Raw genomic sequence first — 19,585 nt, 5'->3', positions numbered from 1 at the left:
CTAAAACCAAAACTATATAAATTGAAATTTCAAACTTTGTACAAAAATTAGTAAAATTCTACAAAGTTTCACCAAAATTTCAAACTTTTAAACGACCTCTTTGGCAGCCGCTGGATCGATCCCGAAGTAGCCTATATACCCCTTGGGGGCAGCTATAAACCGTTTCTAGTCCTGTTCTGTCAACACCACAGACCACAAGCAGTGATTCAGGGCCCAATATGGAAGTCCGACCAGCAGTCAGAGGCAGAATAGCCGCCTCCACACTGCTTGGCAACGTCTCAGAATGCGAGAATTTGTTGCATGTGGTTCAGGAAGCGAGGGGAATTCTCTCCGAAAGTCGTTATTCAGGAGAGGTCTGTCACCAAAAAACCCACACCCGCTCTTTCGGGTTACAGGAAGTTGGGCAGCAAAAAGCAGTGGACGGCATATAATGCCAGACATACGGGGCAACTATGATGCAGATGAACTCGCATCTAGTGGAACTTTGTGCTCTGAAATCAGTACCGCTCGGGAATACCGCTATCTACATGTAAACTTTGGTTGGAGAATAACTTCATCGAATAGGCAAATACAAGATGCGGAGCCCACATGCAGAAGAGCAAGCATATCTGGCCAAAGTTGGATAAGCTTACATATTGTTGTTGTTGATGTCGTAGCGGCATCACTAAGCCGCGCCTATTTCGGTATATCCATCAATCATTGTCGTCAAGCTCAACTAACGGTAGGCCCAAGAAACGGGCAGTTTCAACAGGCTCGGACCAAAGGGAGAGGGGTGTTTGTTGAGCTGGTATGTGAAGAGGTGGTTGGTGTCGTGCGGGGAGTCACCACATGCCGGAAACTCTTTGGGGACATTTGGGTCGAGTTTGGACAGGTAGCTGTTGAGGCGGCTACAGTATACAGACCGTCCTCTCCTCTGCTTGGAACGACCAACGATTACTGTCGTTGCTGTTGTTGTGGTTGAAAAACTTGATAGTAGAGCATTATGTATACCACTGTCCACGCATTGGTCAGGGCTCGTCGGCACTCGCTCCTCCACTATTCTTTATCATGTCTGGCTGAACTCGATTCAGTCAGTATTTACGATTCATCAGAGCTACAAATCGGTTTCACTTGTTGGCCGTACTTGAATAGCTCAACTGACAGGTCGTAAGCTCCTGCAGCTTTATTGTTTTTTAGCTGCAAAATTGCTATTCCTGACTGGTATTCGGCTGGGGATTCGGATTACGTAGCACTATCAGTGACTGATCACGGCACCGACTATTCGGTCCTTAGTTGTTTATGACTTGGTAATGCACCCATAATCGGAAGTTATTCCCAACTTTGCATGGCGAGATTTCCGTACATCACTCACAGATAAGGCGTATTGACCACCTCTTCAAAAGAAAAGCAAAGGTATTCAACAGAGTCCCGCATTTTCTTTGCTCAAGAACACATCTCCCTAAGCGAACGATTGCGAGGGGTGAGGCAATGTGTACAGTTTCCATGTCGCTGAGAATCTCATACTAAAATATTTACAACTGAAAGCTAAATATTCGAATGCAATTGAAAGGGCGGTTAGGCATTCTCGTTCATTTTCGAACTAATGCAAAGCTTCAAGATGCTTTTGGGTGGTTTGGAGACATTCTAAAGAGGTTCTAAATAAAGGGTGTCCAAATAATAACGTAGCTTCAAGGGGCGTCAAGTCGCATGATCGCGGTGGCCGAACGTAAAAACGAGTAGTTTTTCCACTAAACTTTGTACATATTATTTTTGACATGTTCAGATATTTAGGTGACCCGGTGGACTTGGGTAGCGCGATATACATATATTTATCGATATCGTCTTACACTCGTTATCGGTAGTAATGATTTATTATCTGTATACTTATCGTGATATCGTTAATTCATCGTATTCATAAGTGTTTTTTTATTTGCTTTCCTATTTTCGTACAAAACTATAGCGTAGGCCGACTTAAAGAAATTAACGATAATCTTAAATTTTTATATGAGAATTGAAGTCGGTTTGGTTTTTTGCTTAAAAATTACTTGTTTGCTTAAAAATTACTTGTCCTTTTTTCAAAATCCATGATGTTTCAAATAAGTACCTCAATATACTTTAGAAAAAAGTTTCCAAAATGTTTTAGAACCATATATCACCCTGTTAATATGTAACGCCAATATGCATATGCAAAAATTATTGTATTGTTTCGAAGACTTTATTCTTATATGTACTACGTAGATTATTTTGCACGACTTGAATCAATAAGGAACAATAAGCAACCATACATCTACGAATGGGAATGTATAAAATGTATGTATGTGTGTATGTATGTATAAACTCGAACAATAAGCAAGCGAACCGCCTTCATTTTGATCCTTAAGAAATAACGGTCGCTTTGTCTTTTCGCAATCGTCCTTACATTTCAATCAAAATCAATGCGAATTTCTTCTTTGTCTTGCACAAATTTGATTTAAGAAATCGTAATTTCCATTTTAACAATCCTGCAGTTTTGTGCAGATTAGCGACATATGTACATATGTATGTATGTATGTATGTATGCTTGGAATTGCTTTTTTTTTCTCGTTTGCCACCATTGTGTCGTGCCACAACAATTCAGTATCAAGGAGATGTTTTATTTGTTTTGGTTTTTCTACTTTTTCCCCTTAATGCTTCCATTATCGCAGTGCTAAGCTGAGCTCAACTTCTTTGCATAACGACAAGCTGTGCTCGATGGCAAACTACAAGTATGTATACGGTGCCAAAGTGTGCTATACATATATGAAAACACGCACATATGTAAATAGAAGGTAGGATAGACATGCATATGCACCCGAGTCAACAGGAAGTCATGTAAAGGTGCAAACGAGCTTCCGTTTCAAATCTGCACTCGCTGTCGGCGCTGTCACTTTTTTTTGGAATATCAAATATAAATGTTTTTTTTTTTTTGTATGTGGCAATTGGCGCCGAAACACGCGCTTACTTGTTTTTTCTGTATTTTTGATCGTATTCCTTTTTAGGAGTATACTTTATTCTAACGGGTGATTTTTTTGAGGTTAGGATTTTCATGCATTAGTATTTGACAGATCACGTGGGATTTCAGACATGGTGTCAAAGAGAAAGATGCTCAGTATGCTTTGACATTTCATCATGAATAGACTTACTAACGAGCAACGCTTGCAAATCATTGAATTTTATTACCAAAATCAGTGTTCGGTTCGAAATGTGTTTCGCAAACCCAATTGCTGCGAACGGCGACGAATCGACATTTCACGGTCTTCAGCAACACTCTCAGAAACAGACGCAATATTCTCTTCTGTACGCACTGTACGCATTCGTGTGGTTGGTTTAATGTCCAATAAAGTAAACTGAGTGCGAAACTTGGTCACAATCGCATTAATTGTTTGCTCACTTGGTCGATTATGTAGACCATAAATCGGACGTAAAGCGAACCGAACACTGATTTTGGTAATAAAATTCAATGATTTGCAAGCGTTGCTCGTTAGTAAGTCTATTCATGATGAAATGTCAAAGCATACTGAGCATCTTTCTCTTTGACACCATGTCTGAAATCCCACGTGATCTGTCAAATACTAATGCATGAAAATCCTAACCTCAAAAAAATCACCCGTTAGTATGCAATGATGGATTTTGTAAAGAAAACCATAATCGAATATGGGCACTAAGGCAGTTCGCCTGTATTTACTACCTTCTTCAGTGCCACTCTGCGAAAGCTGCTCCTTGGGGCAGCATACAAAATTTAGTACTTCGAAATCGGGTACTCTTTACTTTAAACCGTTCAGACTTAAAGCTGTATTGTGACCTGAGACACCTTTTGTATACCTAAAAAGGGTATATAGCCCTCAATGCCTAAGATTCTTCTTCTTCTCCTTCTTATTTGGCACTGTAACCGCCTAAGCGATTTTGGCCGAGTTCAACAAAGCATGCCAGTCGCTCCTTTCTTTGTGCCAACTGATGCCAAATGGAAATGCCAAGCCAGCACGGCTATGATGAGTGACTTATAGAGGAGTGCCTACACAAAAGTTGCACTTGCTGCCAAGAGTGATTCTGCGTTGAATTTTGATTGTGACATTATTATCGGTGTTAATGCTGGTTCCCAGGTAAACGAATTTCTCTACTTTCTCGAAATTATATTGAAAGTCAAGGCGCGAATGCGCTGACTGTTTGATGAGAGGAGATACTTCGTCTTGTCCTCGTTGACCACCAGACCTATTCGCCTTGCTTTCTTATCCAACTTGGGAAAGGCAGAACAGACTTCGCGGTTCTTATTACCGATGATGTCGATGTCATCGTCGTGCGCCAGCAATTGCACGCTCTTGTAAAAAATTGTTCCTGAGCGGTTCTCTTCTGCAGCTCTTCTATAACATCAGAAGTCACAGAAAGGGAGTCTGAAACCCCGTTTGGTAGCAAACGGCTCGGAGAGGTCTTTTCCAATTCTGACGGAGCTGTCCTTTCTTGTGGATTCGGCAAAGCACATTTAAATTCTACTCGTCGGACATGAGTTCATCTGACCATATTCTGCATAAGAGTGAATGCATGCACTTTATCAGCTCCTCGTCGCCGTATTGAATAGCTCAGCTGGCAGGTGGACTCCTTTGGTGTCATAAATTCAGAGTTGAACAAAAGTACCAAAGTTACGTAGTATTTAGTTAATAATCAGAGTTATAATGAATATTTGGTTTTAAGAGTAAGAAAGCGTCATATTTCAGACTCTAATATGACTCCTAACTGCGACTCATATTTGCATGCCTTTCTAAGAAGGGAAGTATGCTCTGTGCTGACTCTTTTTTGAGCTCATAAAGAGGCTTAGAACTCAGAATTCTGAGACTTTTTGGACCTTTTCAATTGAGTCCGAATGTTTATAAGGAATGAACGACATACACAAATTCATAAGCAGTTCAAAACGCTTTGATTAGACTGGACAGAAATGTCGAAAGGTGGGCTACGGTAGGACAAAATATCATTGCATACGGGAACTTCCCGTCGGGAATCCTGAGTGGCAACTCGAAAAGCATTACAACCAACAATAATCTCCATACTTAAAGAGAAAAGCTATTTGATACACTTTCGGCTCTGAAAACTGTATAAATCGCGTATACACCTTGAACTAGTCAATAAAAGACTAGTCTTTCAATGAACAAATTTCACATTTCTTTTAGCGGGGTAAAAACGTACTCAACATAAGTGTTGGAGCACCCAAGCGCGCATTTTACCTTGGTAAATTTTTAAGTTCTTAGCTATCTTGGCTGCTCTTCCATTCAGTAAAATGTTAGAAATGTTGACGTTGCCTGGTCAATGGTCAATTTGGTGGCCATTTATTTGGATGGCTGTGCATACGTTGCGACAAGCCATGTGATGGTGTCCATTTCCGTTGTAACAAGGACACTCCATTGAATGTATGTATGTACTACATGCATTCGCCCAATTTATGCGAATGTGTTCAGCCATGGCAAAACGCACGTTCAAAAAGATATGCCGGCCGATTGCGATATTATCGCTGCAGCTGTTGTTCGTGCTGCTGTGGGAGCGTGTTGGCAGGCAAGCAGGCAGGCAGGCAGGCATCCACGTGGCTTTTAGGCGTGCATTTCGGTTATAGAGCTTTTATTTCTTTTAGCAACTCATATCAAAGTTGTAATGATTGCAGTTGCAATATCTTTGTTCATGCTTGGAATTTTCGCTCAAATATAAGAGAGAACGCAAGCTGATGATAATACATAAAGTGACGAATAAAAGTATTGGCACTGAGAATTTTTCGCAGTGTATGCAAAGTTTTTTATTCTAATTTCTTTTCTTGAATTTTTTTATAAAAACATATATGTAAATAAAATCTCTAAACTTTGGGTAAGACTTAGAAAAATTCAAAAAGTGTAAGTTTGAAGTTGATAAAGAGAGAGAGTTGCTCTCAAAAAAGATTAAAAAAAACTGATTAGATAGTTACAAATTAGTGTGCAAATTTATTGAATTTTCCTAATTTTTGCACAAAGTTTAGAAATATTATTCTTATGTTTTTGTTGCTGGTAAAAGAGATTAGAATAAAAAACGTTGCATAATAACAATAATAAGCGTGGCCGAGCTTCTCCTCCGATTTGTGGCGTGCGTCTTGATTTTGTCACACAAAGGGGACGGACCTATAGTTTTACGCCGAATCGGGACGGCGATTGTATTTTTATGAGAAGCAGTTTTTCATGGCAGAAATACATGCGGACGTTTAGAATTTTATTTTTTTTTATGTTGGTTTAAACCGGGCTTGAACCCAAGCCCCGTGAAATGGTAGCGCGCACTGCTAACCACTACACCACAGCGGCCGCAAAAAAACCTTGGAAAGTTTTCTGTGCCAAAACTTTTTTTCGGCACTGTTTGTATGAAGGTTGAAAAGCCAAATACCATTGCATTAGTACAAATTTAAAAGTGCATCGCATTCATTTTTGACGCAGTAAAATTTTGTTATTTTGACATTTCAGTGCATAAAATACAGCAAGAATTTTTCCATGCCATAATAAAACACTAGTAAAAGTGTTTTTACACGCACTACTGGGCAAATATGTAGAGTTGAACATGCGGAACTGTATTTTTATTATGCGAACCTGCATGAAAAGATGAGGAAAGTAATACGTCTACCCACAGCCTTTTTTTACTTTTGCTGGAAAGGGGGTGGAGGGATTAAAAATGACAAACTCTTATTTAAAGTTTGAAAAAAAGTGATGTTTATTGTAGAAAGCTAATTTTCAGAATAAAAAAACTACTCCACAACATTCCACAAAGTTCTTTAAAGTACAATTGAACAATCTTGGTATTGTTACAATATAAAGTACAGTATATCAAAGCTTAATTTTGACTTTACTTATATTCCTACAAAAACACTGTTTACGTAATACTTGAATGGCCCCCTAGAGGCATAGTCAAAATACCTCTGGACAATGTAGTTTGAACCAAAAAAGCCTCCTTGGGAGTAATAAGAATAATATTAAAACGAGCAAAGAAGTCTAAGTTCAGGCTTGCAGAGGTTTGAACATAGAAAACTGGTGTACTACGTATGGTAGACAGAGAGATATTTTTTGAGGTATACATTTTGACCAGAAGATTCTTATGTCCTAACTCCCGGTTGGTGACATCGAGTGTATGATATAGTTAAGTTAAACCAATTATTACAAAATGGATATGAATCTTAACTTCACTGTAGGAGGGGTGGCACCTGTTTAAAAAATTAAATTTAATTTCAATTAAAGAATTAGGTAATATAAATACAGCTAGACTATATCCATGTCGTTGAAAGGCTCGTACAGTTCGTCATTCCATCAAAACAAACAGATCTTACATAGAATACTGTGTGCTCTCGAAAGCCCCAAAGCTCTTCTGCGCCATTTAATAGGGTGGGAATGATTAAGGATTTCAATAGCGTAATTATTGTTCAGCAATAGAAAGAGAAAAATACTGAGAAGAGTCTAAAGTAAATCGGAAATTCTAAATAATGGCAAAAGTAGAGGATACCGGATCATTTGTTGAACTAGATTCGGGGCTTCATCGACGTACATATGTATGTATTTGTTTACATATCGATGGCTGAGTGGAAGATCGACCTATCTCGGCTGCCAGTTCGAAAACGCTCTATCTCAAAAAACTTTTCAAGAACGCCTTATTTCAGAATTTTATTGAAAAACACCTTATCTCAAAATTCGGTTCAAAAACGCCCTATCGCACTTCAAAATGTATTGAAAATATACTGATATAGGGCGTTTTTGAATCGGCAGCTGAGATAGGGCGTTTTTGAAACGAATTCTGAAATAGGACGTTCTTGAAAAGTTTTTTGAGATAGAATGTTTTCGAACTGGCTGCCGAGATAGGTCGATCTTCCACTCAGCCATCGATATATTCTTCAAGGAAAGTATTTTAGATTTCTTAAAGACCACGTCTCTGAAGACCTGGGTAGTCTAAGTACAATCTGGTTGAAAAACTGGCCGGATTTGTTAACAGCTTTGGATGACTCAGCGATGTTTAAAGGTTTAAAGTGCAGAGCTTTTTTTTTTGAACACGACAATGCGAGTCCGCGGCTTCCAAGTGAGAAGCAGCCCTCTAACATAAGTAAACCTAAAGCTAGAAGAGCCGGCAGCGTTGAACCGGATTAACTCGGGCTTAATCCGGATCAACTGCAGTTAATTCCCGAGTTGATCCGGATGAACGCTGCCGTCTGTTTATGCTTTTAGTCTATTATAGCGGCGTTGGGTTTTCGTTAGGCAATTGCATGCTTCCGGGTGCATTTCCTTTATAGAAAGCTCTTTTTTTATTATTTGGTAAGTACATCCATTTGCAGGACAACATCACAAATTGAAGGGCAAGCTAAGCCACCCAGCTTACTATTATTGAAAAAAGCATCCATTTCATGATGTATGCTGTGTTGACATACATGCATACATGAAAAGTTTAATTCGATCCTTGTATTCCTTTGTTGCCGAAATTACATACAGATATGAAGAAATGCAATACACACATATGTGTGTATTTAAATACATATGTATGTATATCGCCAAAAAGGCATTTAATTTCATCGCTGTATGCATACCTTCATTATGAACTTCCCCTCCATTAAACAAACTACTCGTACTTTTGTAATTTCAAAAACTTTTGACTATTTAACTTCTAACAAATTCATAATAGAATTGTTGAGCACTTTGAATTTGACGTAAATTTATACGTAAATTTTGTTCATAGTTATGTGTGTACATTAGGGTGCCGCACCAAAAAAGGGTGTGGGTTTTCTACCGAAATTATAAAATTTATTTCCCTTTATAACTTCCACCAAAATATTTCCGAAAAATATTTATATATAAATATTTGCGTGAGATGGACCGTTTGGAAAATGCCTCTAAAAATGGAGTTTTTTATGAATAAAAATAGTTTCTTAAAGGATTTTTTGGAAAAAATCCGCTCAGATGGCAAAAAAGTTTAAGCTTTAAAAATCTACATAAAAATATATTATTTTTTTTTTAACGGAATCATAATAATGAGATATATGATGCTGTTTTTTTTTAGCCTTTTCAAAGATTTGTTTATGAAAAACTTGAATAACTGTGCCAAAATATACCGATATAGACGTGTGAGGTATCAGTGGAAAGGTATTTTCTTCCCCCATTTTATTTCTTTGCAAAAAAACTGATTCGCGTCCTAATATGTTCTCCATCAAATACCAACACATCTTAATTCAAGATGGAATGAAGGCTCGTTTATTTTACCATTCTCTTTCATGCTTTGAATGAGCTTATTTGCATAGAAATAAAAAGCGTGAGAAAATTCCTTCCCAATGATACCTCATAGGTCTGAATAGGTAAAGTTTAGGCTTAGTTATTCAAGTTTTTCTTTTTAAACCAGTCTTTGAAAAAAGTTCACAAACATCGACATTTGTATGCAAATTTTTTAAGCTTAACCTGACTTGCCATCTAAGGTGATTTTATTCACAAAACGCAAAATTTTTGGAGGTATTTTCAAATCGGCCCAGCTCACGCTTAATATAATTCCGGTGGAAAAACAGTACCGATTTTTATTGTATGGGGATTGATGCAGTCTAATGTACATTCGTACATATGCAGTATGTATTTACAGATGTATGTACAGTAGAATGAATAAAATCCTTAACCTATGCTGAAATGCATACATATGTACGTACAGTCATCAACCACGAATAATAGTAAAGTTTAAAAAGCAATTTGTCGATTGCTAAGTCGGTTCTTTAGATGTTGAATAGCTAAGTATAACAAAGCAAATCAATCATTTTGAAAATGGCATTTACAGAACGCAGTGTATGTATGTAAGTAGTCGTATGATGAACTACTAATGTGGGTAAAAATATCGACTTTTACTATTTTGTTTTTTAATTTTGGTAGGGATAAATTTACAGGACTATAATTACAAGAATTGCGTTGAAAGGTAAAAACGGCGGGAATAATTCATGAATGAATGAAATTTTCTGGCTGATGTGGGCAATTAGGAGACGTCAACTGTGAGGAACATATTTATTCCCAATTTCGGCTTAAAAAGTAATTAAGCGCAAATGTAGTAGCAGTGTGCAGATATGCTGCCATGATCGTAATTTGCTGAACGAAAAGTTTGATAGTCGGTCGGTCTTTTTGTGTTTGCTTAATTTGAGGTTACGTTTCTATGAGAATGAATGTTTACTATGTAGAATAAAAGTGCTTATGTTTATGTATTTGGAAATATTTATTAAGGATGCTATGACTAAAAATTGCTTGGATACAAAATTGGCGAAGAAATTTCCGTCCGTTCTTCACGGACGGCTCTACAATGGAGAGATGTTTAAGACCTGAAGTATACTGCTCTAAACTTGGTATTAGCAGGTATTTGAGGTTGCCAGAATAGGTTAGTACTTTCAAGCACCCTGGGCAAAGAGATGCGGCAACAAAATCGTGTATAGCCTTGTGTGGGACAGATGTTTGTCTCGGAGCAAGCGGCTCGCTGTATAAATGTGTCCATAAAAATTGCCCCAGTCTCTGTTTGTCGCTGGGAAGCGCCACTTAAAACAAACTCAATCCTCGGATGAGATTCTCTTCTTTTGATGACAACCACGGCGAACGTTTAAAGAACTATAATTTAAGGGCAGGCATGTGAAATATCCTCACGCTTAATGGGACAGCCGAAAGCAACATGCGCGACAATTAAGCCGTACCGGGAAAAAAGGAGCTCGAGATGCTGGTAGCCAGAATGCGGTTTGAAAATTAAGAAAATAAGGCAGCAATCAAATGCTTTTAAGACCGGGGTTAGCTCCTGAAAAGGTGAATATGAAAACGTTGTAACAGTAGTCCAGAATACACTTGAGATAGGGAGGAAACCATTCTCAATGCTTTTGAATGGCGAAATAGGTGACGCACTTGATGAAGAAGAATCCTGACCAATGTACAAAGACGAAGTTCACGTCCCTCTACTCGACCAAAACGATATGTAAAGAGTAATAATACGTCTTAGATCCAACAAAGCTCATGGAGCAGACAGTTTACCGGCTGAGCTGTTCAAAGCCGGCAGGCAGGAGGCCTGTACCAGCTTTTAAGCATAATTTTATCAGTTGAATACAAGCCCGAAGATTGAAATCTCAGTGCACTTGGCCTAGTCCACTAGAAGGGAAATACCGTGGAATAAGACTTCTAAGCATTGTGAATAAGGTCTTATCGAAGATTCTGTGTAAAAGACTGAAGCTCTTCATGAACAAACTAATTGGACCTTATAAGTGTGGCTTCCGACCTGGTAAATAAACCTTTGGCCACATTTTCACAGTTCGTTTTTTATATGTTAATCAACAACAAAGAGAAACTGTCTTATGAAGGCATGCCAAATTGGGGAACCATTGGGCAACATTGAGCATAACCTTCATCTCTGTCCTACACCTATTCGCCTTGTTTAAAACCAAATGGGGTTTTCGATTGGGCAATTCACTCTTGTGCATTTTTTTCAATCTGATGCTTAGATGAAGAGGCTAAAGAGGTTCGTCTAGCGGTGAACAAAGACTTCATCATCCTAGGTTCCAGCGTAAATACCACCAACAATATAAGCCTGTAAGAATAACTCTTGCCGAGTGGTTCTACGTTGGGCTCAGTAGGAAATTGAAAAGCAGATCCCACTTGATGAACAAAAATGCCCTTGTCATCATGCCCGTCATTTTATATGGCGCAGAAACACGGGGATGTCGACGAAAGATTATAAACCTTTGAGAGACGAGTATCGAATAAGATTAAATGTAAGAAAATAGAGGTGTGGACTATTGCGAGGGCGAATATAACTGGCATGCAAAATAGCGCAAAATCGGTGTCGCGCCTCTGTGCAACAAATAATGTGCGTCCAGCTGTTATCACCTCATCTTTAAGAGCACTCTTCCACGGACCGACATATGCGAGTAGTGGACCCACATTGCCCGTTTATTAAGTACCGCCGCCGAAGAAGCAGTCAGATTTCAGCGAGCCTGAAAGAACAACTGGTACGAAGAGGAATGTCATGCCGCTACAAAGAAACCGAGGCACGCTGCGATCGGACGCATTACAAGCTGCATATTTGGAATTGATATAGAAAGATGAAGAGGGAAGCGAGTTATGTTTGCGTGAGTGCGAAAAGCTTAAAATGTCCAATCGTCCAAAGATTTAGTGGTTTCAAGACCAGCGTACCTAAATTATGGAGGAAATATATTTCGACACTGTTGAAGGGCAATAGGACTGAAACCATTGGAGGAGATGAATCCGATCCCTCAGTTGCATGCAACGGAGTAGATGATCGCCCGAATAATAATAATAATAGATTGGCGCTTACACATACGTTAGTGTTTGGCCGATCTTCTCCTCCGATTTGTGGTGTGCGCCGTAATGTTAATCAAAGGGGAGGAACCTACATTCCGATTCCGAACGGCGATTGTATTTTTATGAGCAGCTGTTTTTCATTGCAGAAATAAGCTCAAAGGTTTGCCACTGCCTACAGAGGGCGACCGCTATTAGAAAAAACCTTTTTTGTGTTTTATTTTTTGATGTTGGGATGAACCGGGCTTGAACCCAGGTTAACCACTACACCACATCTCCCGACTATGGCGAGAAAATAATAGCAATTTCGCGGCTAAAAAAAGAAAAGCTTTCCGACACAAAGGGAAGTTCCCAAACACCGTTGATGTCTGTCTGAATTTGGTATCCCCACAAAAGTAGAACGCCTGTGTAAACTGACGTTGAACAACACCACTAGCTGCGTCAGAATTGGGAAGGACCTCTTCGAGCGGTTGGTACCAAGAGTTTTCAGACAGGGCGAATCGAAATCGTGAGCCTTTTAATCTGATGTTGCAGAAGGTATAAGCGCTGCAGAACTGTACCGCTCAGGTGCAATTTACTGGCGTTACTATGCTGGTACCATCGAAAACATCGCAGTCTGTTGTACCTTCTCTAAAATATTAGAAAAACAAAGCCGGTGGGTCCGGTGACAAAAGAGGTATCTCCTTTTCGCAGCTGTCAGAGAAATTTCTCATGGAAAACATACTAATACGACAAAGTTTATATTCTAGGAGCGTTTCAGGATCTCCCGAAGAAAACTTTATTTAAGAAATAAGATTTTAGCTGTTTTCATAAGAAGTTTTCATGCAAAAGCCCTAAGTTAGCATGGTTTCTTAAAAAAAAAAGTTTGGTCTATGCTAACGGAATCATATATGTATATATAAATATACATATATAAATATTTAGAGCTAAGAACTATCACTTAAATACAGGTACAGTTCTCAAAAACTGTTTGGGGAGTTGGACAAAACATTCTCAGAGAAAACAATTCGAAAAACGTTGCCCGATGTACTGTAAACTTTAGATGATTCCTAGTTTTTTTTTCACAATGCCTTTTAGAACAGACCGCCGCTTTTCAGTCTCCACAATTTGGGCGCGATTAGCTTTGATTTTTTTTTTCTATGTCTAAATAGAAAATTTCCATCTTTACCTACATTTATGAATGTACCTGGCCATTTTAATTGGCGACAGAGATTCACACACCATACATATAAATAAATAATGCTGAACTACAAAGTCGGTGCGTGCTGACACCCGCCACGATTTCATGCTGCGTTTGCGTGTTGGCACATATAAACGCCGGAGGTCTGTATACCTTCAAGGACAGACAAGAAGACAACGAAACGAACATATGAAGGATGAAAATAATGACATTATCACCCACATGCAGGACGAATGGCCGGCCAGTAGTCAGTGGCGGCGGCGGCGGCAGTTATGAAAAGCAGTGGTAGGTCGACGCTAGACCAGTCGGACGGAGGCAATCAAGAGAAGATGCCAGCAAGTCGGTCGGTCGGTTGGTTGGTTGGTTGGTATGTCATTTAGTGCTGGTTTCTCGCCTTTGATGTCAACTTTATTTTTTACTCGCCTTTTTGCTTTGCTCTTTTTACACACATACTAATGTACATATATACATTTGTACGAAGGCTGTTTTATTTATGCAATAATAAATTGTGCGTGTCACAAACAAATGATAAACACTTTTGTGTGTAAGCCGACACGCTTTGTATATCTCGGACAATGCCAGTTACTTACTGGCCATCGTCCTTTTTTACGGACAGTAGGTCAGTGTGTGATCACCCCTGACTTCTTACGCCAATTAGTTGTGTAAGTGTAAGCGATTGTGCAATTTTTTGTGCACCTTTTTGTATGACCGGCTATGTGCGGTAAATTTAGGTCAATCCTTGTTTATCAGTAATTTTTTTTTTAATTTTTGGTGTGCGGCAAAACTTTTGATCACAATTTTACACATTTACACCAGCAAATGTGCCATTTGCCTTTATATTCATATCTAGGTTCTAACAATAAATAAATACATGCATACATATGTACATACATACATACGTACACATATGATATGTGTGGCATTACAGTGCATTTCTTGAAAGGACCGAAACGAGCGCTGAGTGACCAACAGAGGTTAACAGAGGCTGCATCCTGTGACAAATGTTTTTCTAAACATATATTCTTACATACCTACATATATCTCTATCTCTCTATACTTCCAACAGAGTATGTAATCGACAAAATTTCTGGGTGTTCCATTGTTGACAACACAAACTACAGGCGTTAGACAATTTAATTCCGTGAATTGTGCGGCAGGGGAAGCAGTTGATAATCAAAGTAGGAAGTTCAAAGCGGAACGCAGTTTTTAGAGCGAATGCGACATCACATCACACATACCTCTTAAACGTACATACTTATATACATACATATGCACGTGGGTCAGCCCCAAAGTGATCTAATGGGAGGTCCACAATACAGGTCAAACTTATAAGAAGGTATATTTGGACGTATGTGCATACATATGTACATTGATATGTATGTATGTATGTATGTAAATTTACCCCACGGACGAGTGTCGTTCCTCGCCTCGAAAGCCTTCAAAGCTGGTGTAGGATTGCCATCTACTCTTAACACTGACCAGGAGCTGGGCGTACCTCATGTCAGAACGGAGACATAACGGAATGCTGGCAGATATATATTTTCACCAGAAAAGAGAATTCACAGATACTCATATGCGCTGGGCCTTTCATCGGTCTGTCATGGAGCTCTGTTTGGCTAAGCTAAATTTCAATCGCCAAATATGTGTTAATAGCAGGTGTACCTAAAATTTTGCTCTTCGTCAAGATTGCGATTTCATATTGCACCCCATCGGCTATTATGTTGCATATTTTTAGGCACCATGTTTTTCTGCTATCGAAATTTAGCGTCGCGATTATCAGAATCATCCCATTGCTGGACGAAGAACGAAGCGCCAACTTTACTGGATAAATACGCAAGGTAAAAGACGGACAGAAATATCAACAAGTAGCACCAAAGTTTGCTTTCACCTCACAAGGTACGATTTAGGAATTATTAAAGCCTTGCTTACGGGCCACTGCAGGGTAATAAAGCATCAAACAAACTTGGGGCGTTGTTTACTTCGACCACTGCAGGATGTGTCATGAGAAGCAGGAAGCCCCTACCAGGTCCAGACTTCGCGTTCTATGATTAGAGTATCTAGAAGCATATGGCCTAAGTAGCACTCCTACATTAATCAAAGACGACCATTAACCAAATAGAGGTTTATTATTATAGATAGGTAACTAGGTAGCCTGCAGCCAGATTCCAAGATTTTTAAATTTTAAATCTCTTTTCGTAAAGAAAAAACGTTCCAATTAAGGCCCCCGGATTTCTAACTTTATGCTTTTAACAGAAAGGGTGGTTTTCAAATGCCAAATATTCATAAATTTTTAGCAAAAAAAAAAAATCCAAAAATTCTGAATAAAAAGTTAAAAATTTTTGGGTGTAATTGGTAAAGTTTGTTGAATTTTGATTTATGTATATGGTGCTGGTAATTTAATGTGCTATACTTAAACAAAAAAAAAAAAAAACAATAAGCAAAAGAAAAATAGGCAAATAGGCATTTTTCAATTTGACCAAGACATTGTTTTGCAATAAGATGATGTTGTCTCCGATTATTTAAAATTTTTTTTGTGGGTTCTATACATGAAATAAGCTAACGCGCATTGGAGGATTTTTTCTTCGGAGATACGATCTGTCAAAGTTTGGATTTTTACGTGGTTTGACAAGAAGTTAAAAGATCTCCATAAAAAATCGTGGTTAAAAATGCTTTTGTTTAAAATCTGTTGTACATCAAATGACACAAGAATTGAATCTTTCAAAAATCGCATTACTCCGAAAAATTGAAGGCAAAATTTGCGAAAAAGAAAGAATGCAACACTGTTTGCAAAAAGCCAGCACACCCACATACATACATACATATTTCGCGGCTCACCTGTTCGCAGAATTCAATTCAAAAAGCACTCTCTGAGTAGAGAATTCGCAATCATTGATAAAACCAATTGGAAAAACAAATTCGTTGTAGTTCGTGTTATTTGTGATGTTTATTTATCTAAATTCGTTTGATATTAGCAATCAAAAAGTGTTTAAATAATGAATCAATTGCAGAAAAAGTGTAAACAAAGGGAGGATTATCAAAAATTTTACGATTGGCGCAAATAATGAGTGAGTATGTCGCACGATTGAGAGAATATTCTATCATTCTTGAGTATGTCGCACGTTGCTTTGTTTTTGTTTGTTTTTTTTTTCTGCTTGGCTTTGAACAAGTAGTTGATGTCGTTTTGTGTGTTCATGAATGGCTCTGTAGAGGTGGGTAACTCAACTCAGAGTTGAGTTATTGAGTTGATTCCTATAAGTGAATCGGTAACTCAGACTCCCTGTCCAAAAAAAATGTAACTCAGTAACTCAGTTGATGCCGTAGGGCTCACATGAATCAATTGAATCATAGTGGCTCATATTTGTCCATATAACTCTCTCGCTTCGCCACAGTGTTTAGCATGGCAAAGTCTTGCATTTTGTTTTTGCACGAGGCGAATTTATACAAGGTGGTGGCAAGAATACAACAACAACAACCACATGTATTTTGTATTGCGGGTGTTATGTCAAATCTCACAAATTCTTATAATTTCGTTTTTTTTTAGTTTTTCTCGAAATATGTATGTATGTAAGATATATAAAGATGTGCATATCAAATCAATTGCCTTTCCAACCATATCCACATTTTGAAATTCGGTACAATATATCAAATCAATTGCCTTTCCAACCATATTGAAAATTCCACCTTTACCCTCCCCCTAGCACCGCCCTATTAATTTGCACACAAAAAAAATTACACCTTTCAAATCAGTAGAAAGGAGCTGACCACGCCCACTTTAAAGTTTTGTTTTATCTCAACGGCCGCTATACCGCATCTATGCCTCAAAACGAGTCTACGATACGAATGAGTGTAACATACAAAGAGTCAAATGAGTTAGTTGAATGAGCTGACTCCTTAAAGTGAGTTGGAGTCATTGAGTCAACTCCTATAAATTTGCTGAGTTACCCACCCTTATGGCTCTGCGCCGGCTCTGCTGCATGTCTGTATGTATGCAAGAAATATTACAAGTTGCCGTTATGCCGCCTGCGCATTTGTGATTTTGCAGCGCCGAAGCAGTGTGGCCAGATAATCGTCAAAAGCGAGGCTGAATTTGATTTTAAAACGTTATACGCAATGAAAGTTGAAGTTAAAAAGAAGTCAGTATATTCATTCCTTAAAAACTCATCGCCAAATCGTTAAAACTATGTTCATATTAATGCATAAATTACTTTGTTTCGGCCAAATTACTTCACATAAAACAAGTGCATTCAGACTTGCTTTCATTATTTCTATATATGCACATTTCATTAACATGTGTACGTACGAGTGTGTGGTTTGTACTTGATTTCAATTAAAATGGATGCATACCTTAGGGCGTTTTTTTTAATAGTTTCCTCAACAGTGGGAGCTAAAATAAATGACAACAGATTTTTACCTTCATCTGGTCCTCGATTTATAATAAATTATCTCATTTCTACTTAATTTATTGATAGATTTTATAAGGCGAAATTATTTGATATCAGCAAGACTTGCTTATAAATTACGAATGAGCCGTAAATTACGATAATGGGAATTTTTGCCCTCACTGTTGAGGAAATGCCTGAAGGTATGCAACTATATTTTTGTTTTGAAATCAAGTACAAATCAGTTAAAAAAGTATGAAAGAAAATGTAAACGTACTTGATTTGTAGTTTTAAGATAAGAAAAAGGAAACATCTATTGAATGAATATTTTTTACATCAAGAAGCAGCTAAAACCAAATTTATTAGTATTATTTTTTATTTTATTAGTTGCATATACATATTATTTTATTTATTTATTTATTTTTTGTTCAGAATCTTGTGTATATGAACTTGCATTTTCATATTTCGGTGCATTTGTAAATTCACAACAATAAAATGCAAACGGTTGCTATGGTAGCAAGTATAAAATTTGCATATGCAAATCCAATACCAATTCTACGATATCCAGGACAGTTCTTGTGTAAAATTTTGAACGTTAAATAGTAATTTTAAATATACTATGTATTTTTAGTATTACAAGGTTCTTAGTTTTATAAGATCCGGTACGAATTTTATTATGAACATTTAATGTAAAAAAGGCCAGAAAAAATGGCATAAAGTTAGATGCTGAATCTAGCCTTAAAAATGTTAACCTGGTCATACTGCGCAGTAGCAATTCGCCGCTCTGACATTTTATTACACAGGTGCTGCCAGCGGGATTATTTTCTTATGTTCACCGGGTGACTCATCGTTTATGTAATTGTAAATACATTTCGGACACTTGCGGAGTGTGGTGTAAATGAAAAATGACAATTATCGGTTGGGCTTAAAAAATGAGTATAACTATGTTTTGTTGAATTTCACGTGTGGGATGCGCAGTTTCACCAATAAATTTTAAAATTTATCGTTCTGATAAAATTTAAAATAGCAAAATTTCCTAACATTTCCTATTTTAAATTTTAACAGTCTGGTAGGTAAATTTAAAAATGATTGGTGAAACCGGGCATGAGAATTTTAATTCATAGCTCTTTTGTAATACAATTTTTATTCACAATCCCGGCATATAAAAAATATTTACATAGTAAGAACAAAAACATGGAAAAATACGTTTACATAGCTTTTGGAGTAAGTACTTTCTCTGAAAAGTTTCCTCACTCTATCATCTGATCGTTCCCACGTTAGTACACTTTAACGGAACGAACCGATTTATTTTTGATACAGGGGCATTATTTCTGCCGCTATGTGGTGTTACAATGGCAATAGGCGTATCTGGTGGGTGGTTAGCTGAGCGCGCTACCATTTCGCAGGGCCCAGTTTCCGAAATAAAAAAATAAAAAAATCATAAACAAGTTTTTTCTGATAGAGTTCGCACCTTGGCAGGCAATGGCAAACCTCCGAGTGTATTTTTGCCATGAATAAGCTTCCCAGCCAGTAGAGAAACGTAAATTTTGAAGACAGTGCGGTCTCGCACAGTTTTCTGTTTACGGAAACGACTACATTTTTCAACAATTTTATTGAGCTTGATGAAGATTTTTTTGACAACTTTTTGCGGAGAAAACAATAGTTTACAAACGGAAGAAAATATAGCTGATATTTCGGAGATCACCACATCTCCTCATCAGACTTTTTTCATCAAGTAGTCGGCA

Source organism: Rhagoletis zephyria, unplaced genomic scaffold, assembly GCF_001687245.7.
Source record: "Rhagoletis zephyria isolate East Lansing unplaced genomic scaffold, Rhagoletis_zephyria_1.1 Rzeph_scaffold_03204, whole genome shotgun sequence".
In the NCBI taxonomy this organism is placed as follows: domain Eukaryota; kingdom Metazoa; phylum Arthropoda; class Insecta; order Diptera; family Tephritidae; genus Rhagoletis; species Rhagoletis zephyria.
Note: the sequence above shows the minus strand (reverse complement) of the source record.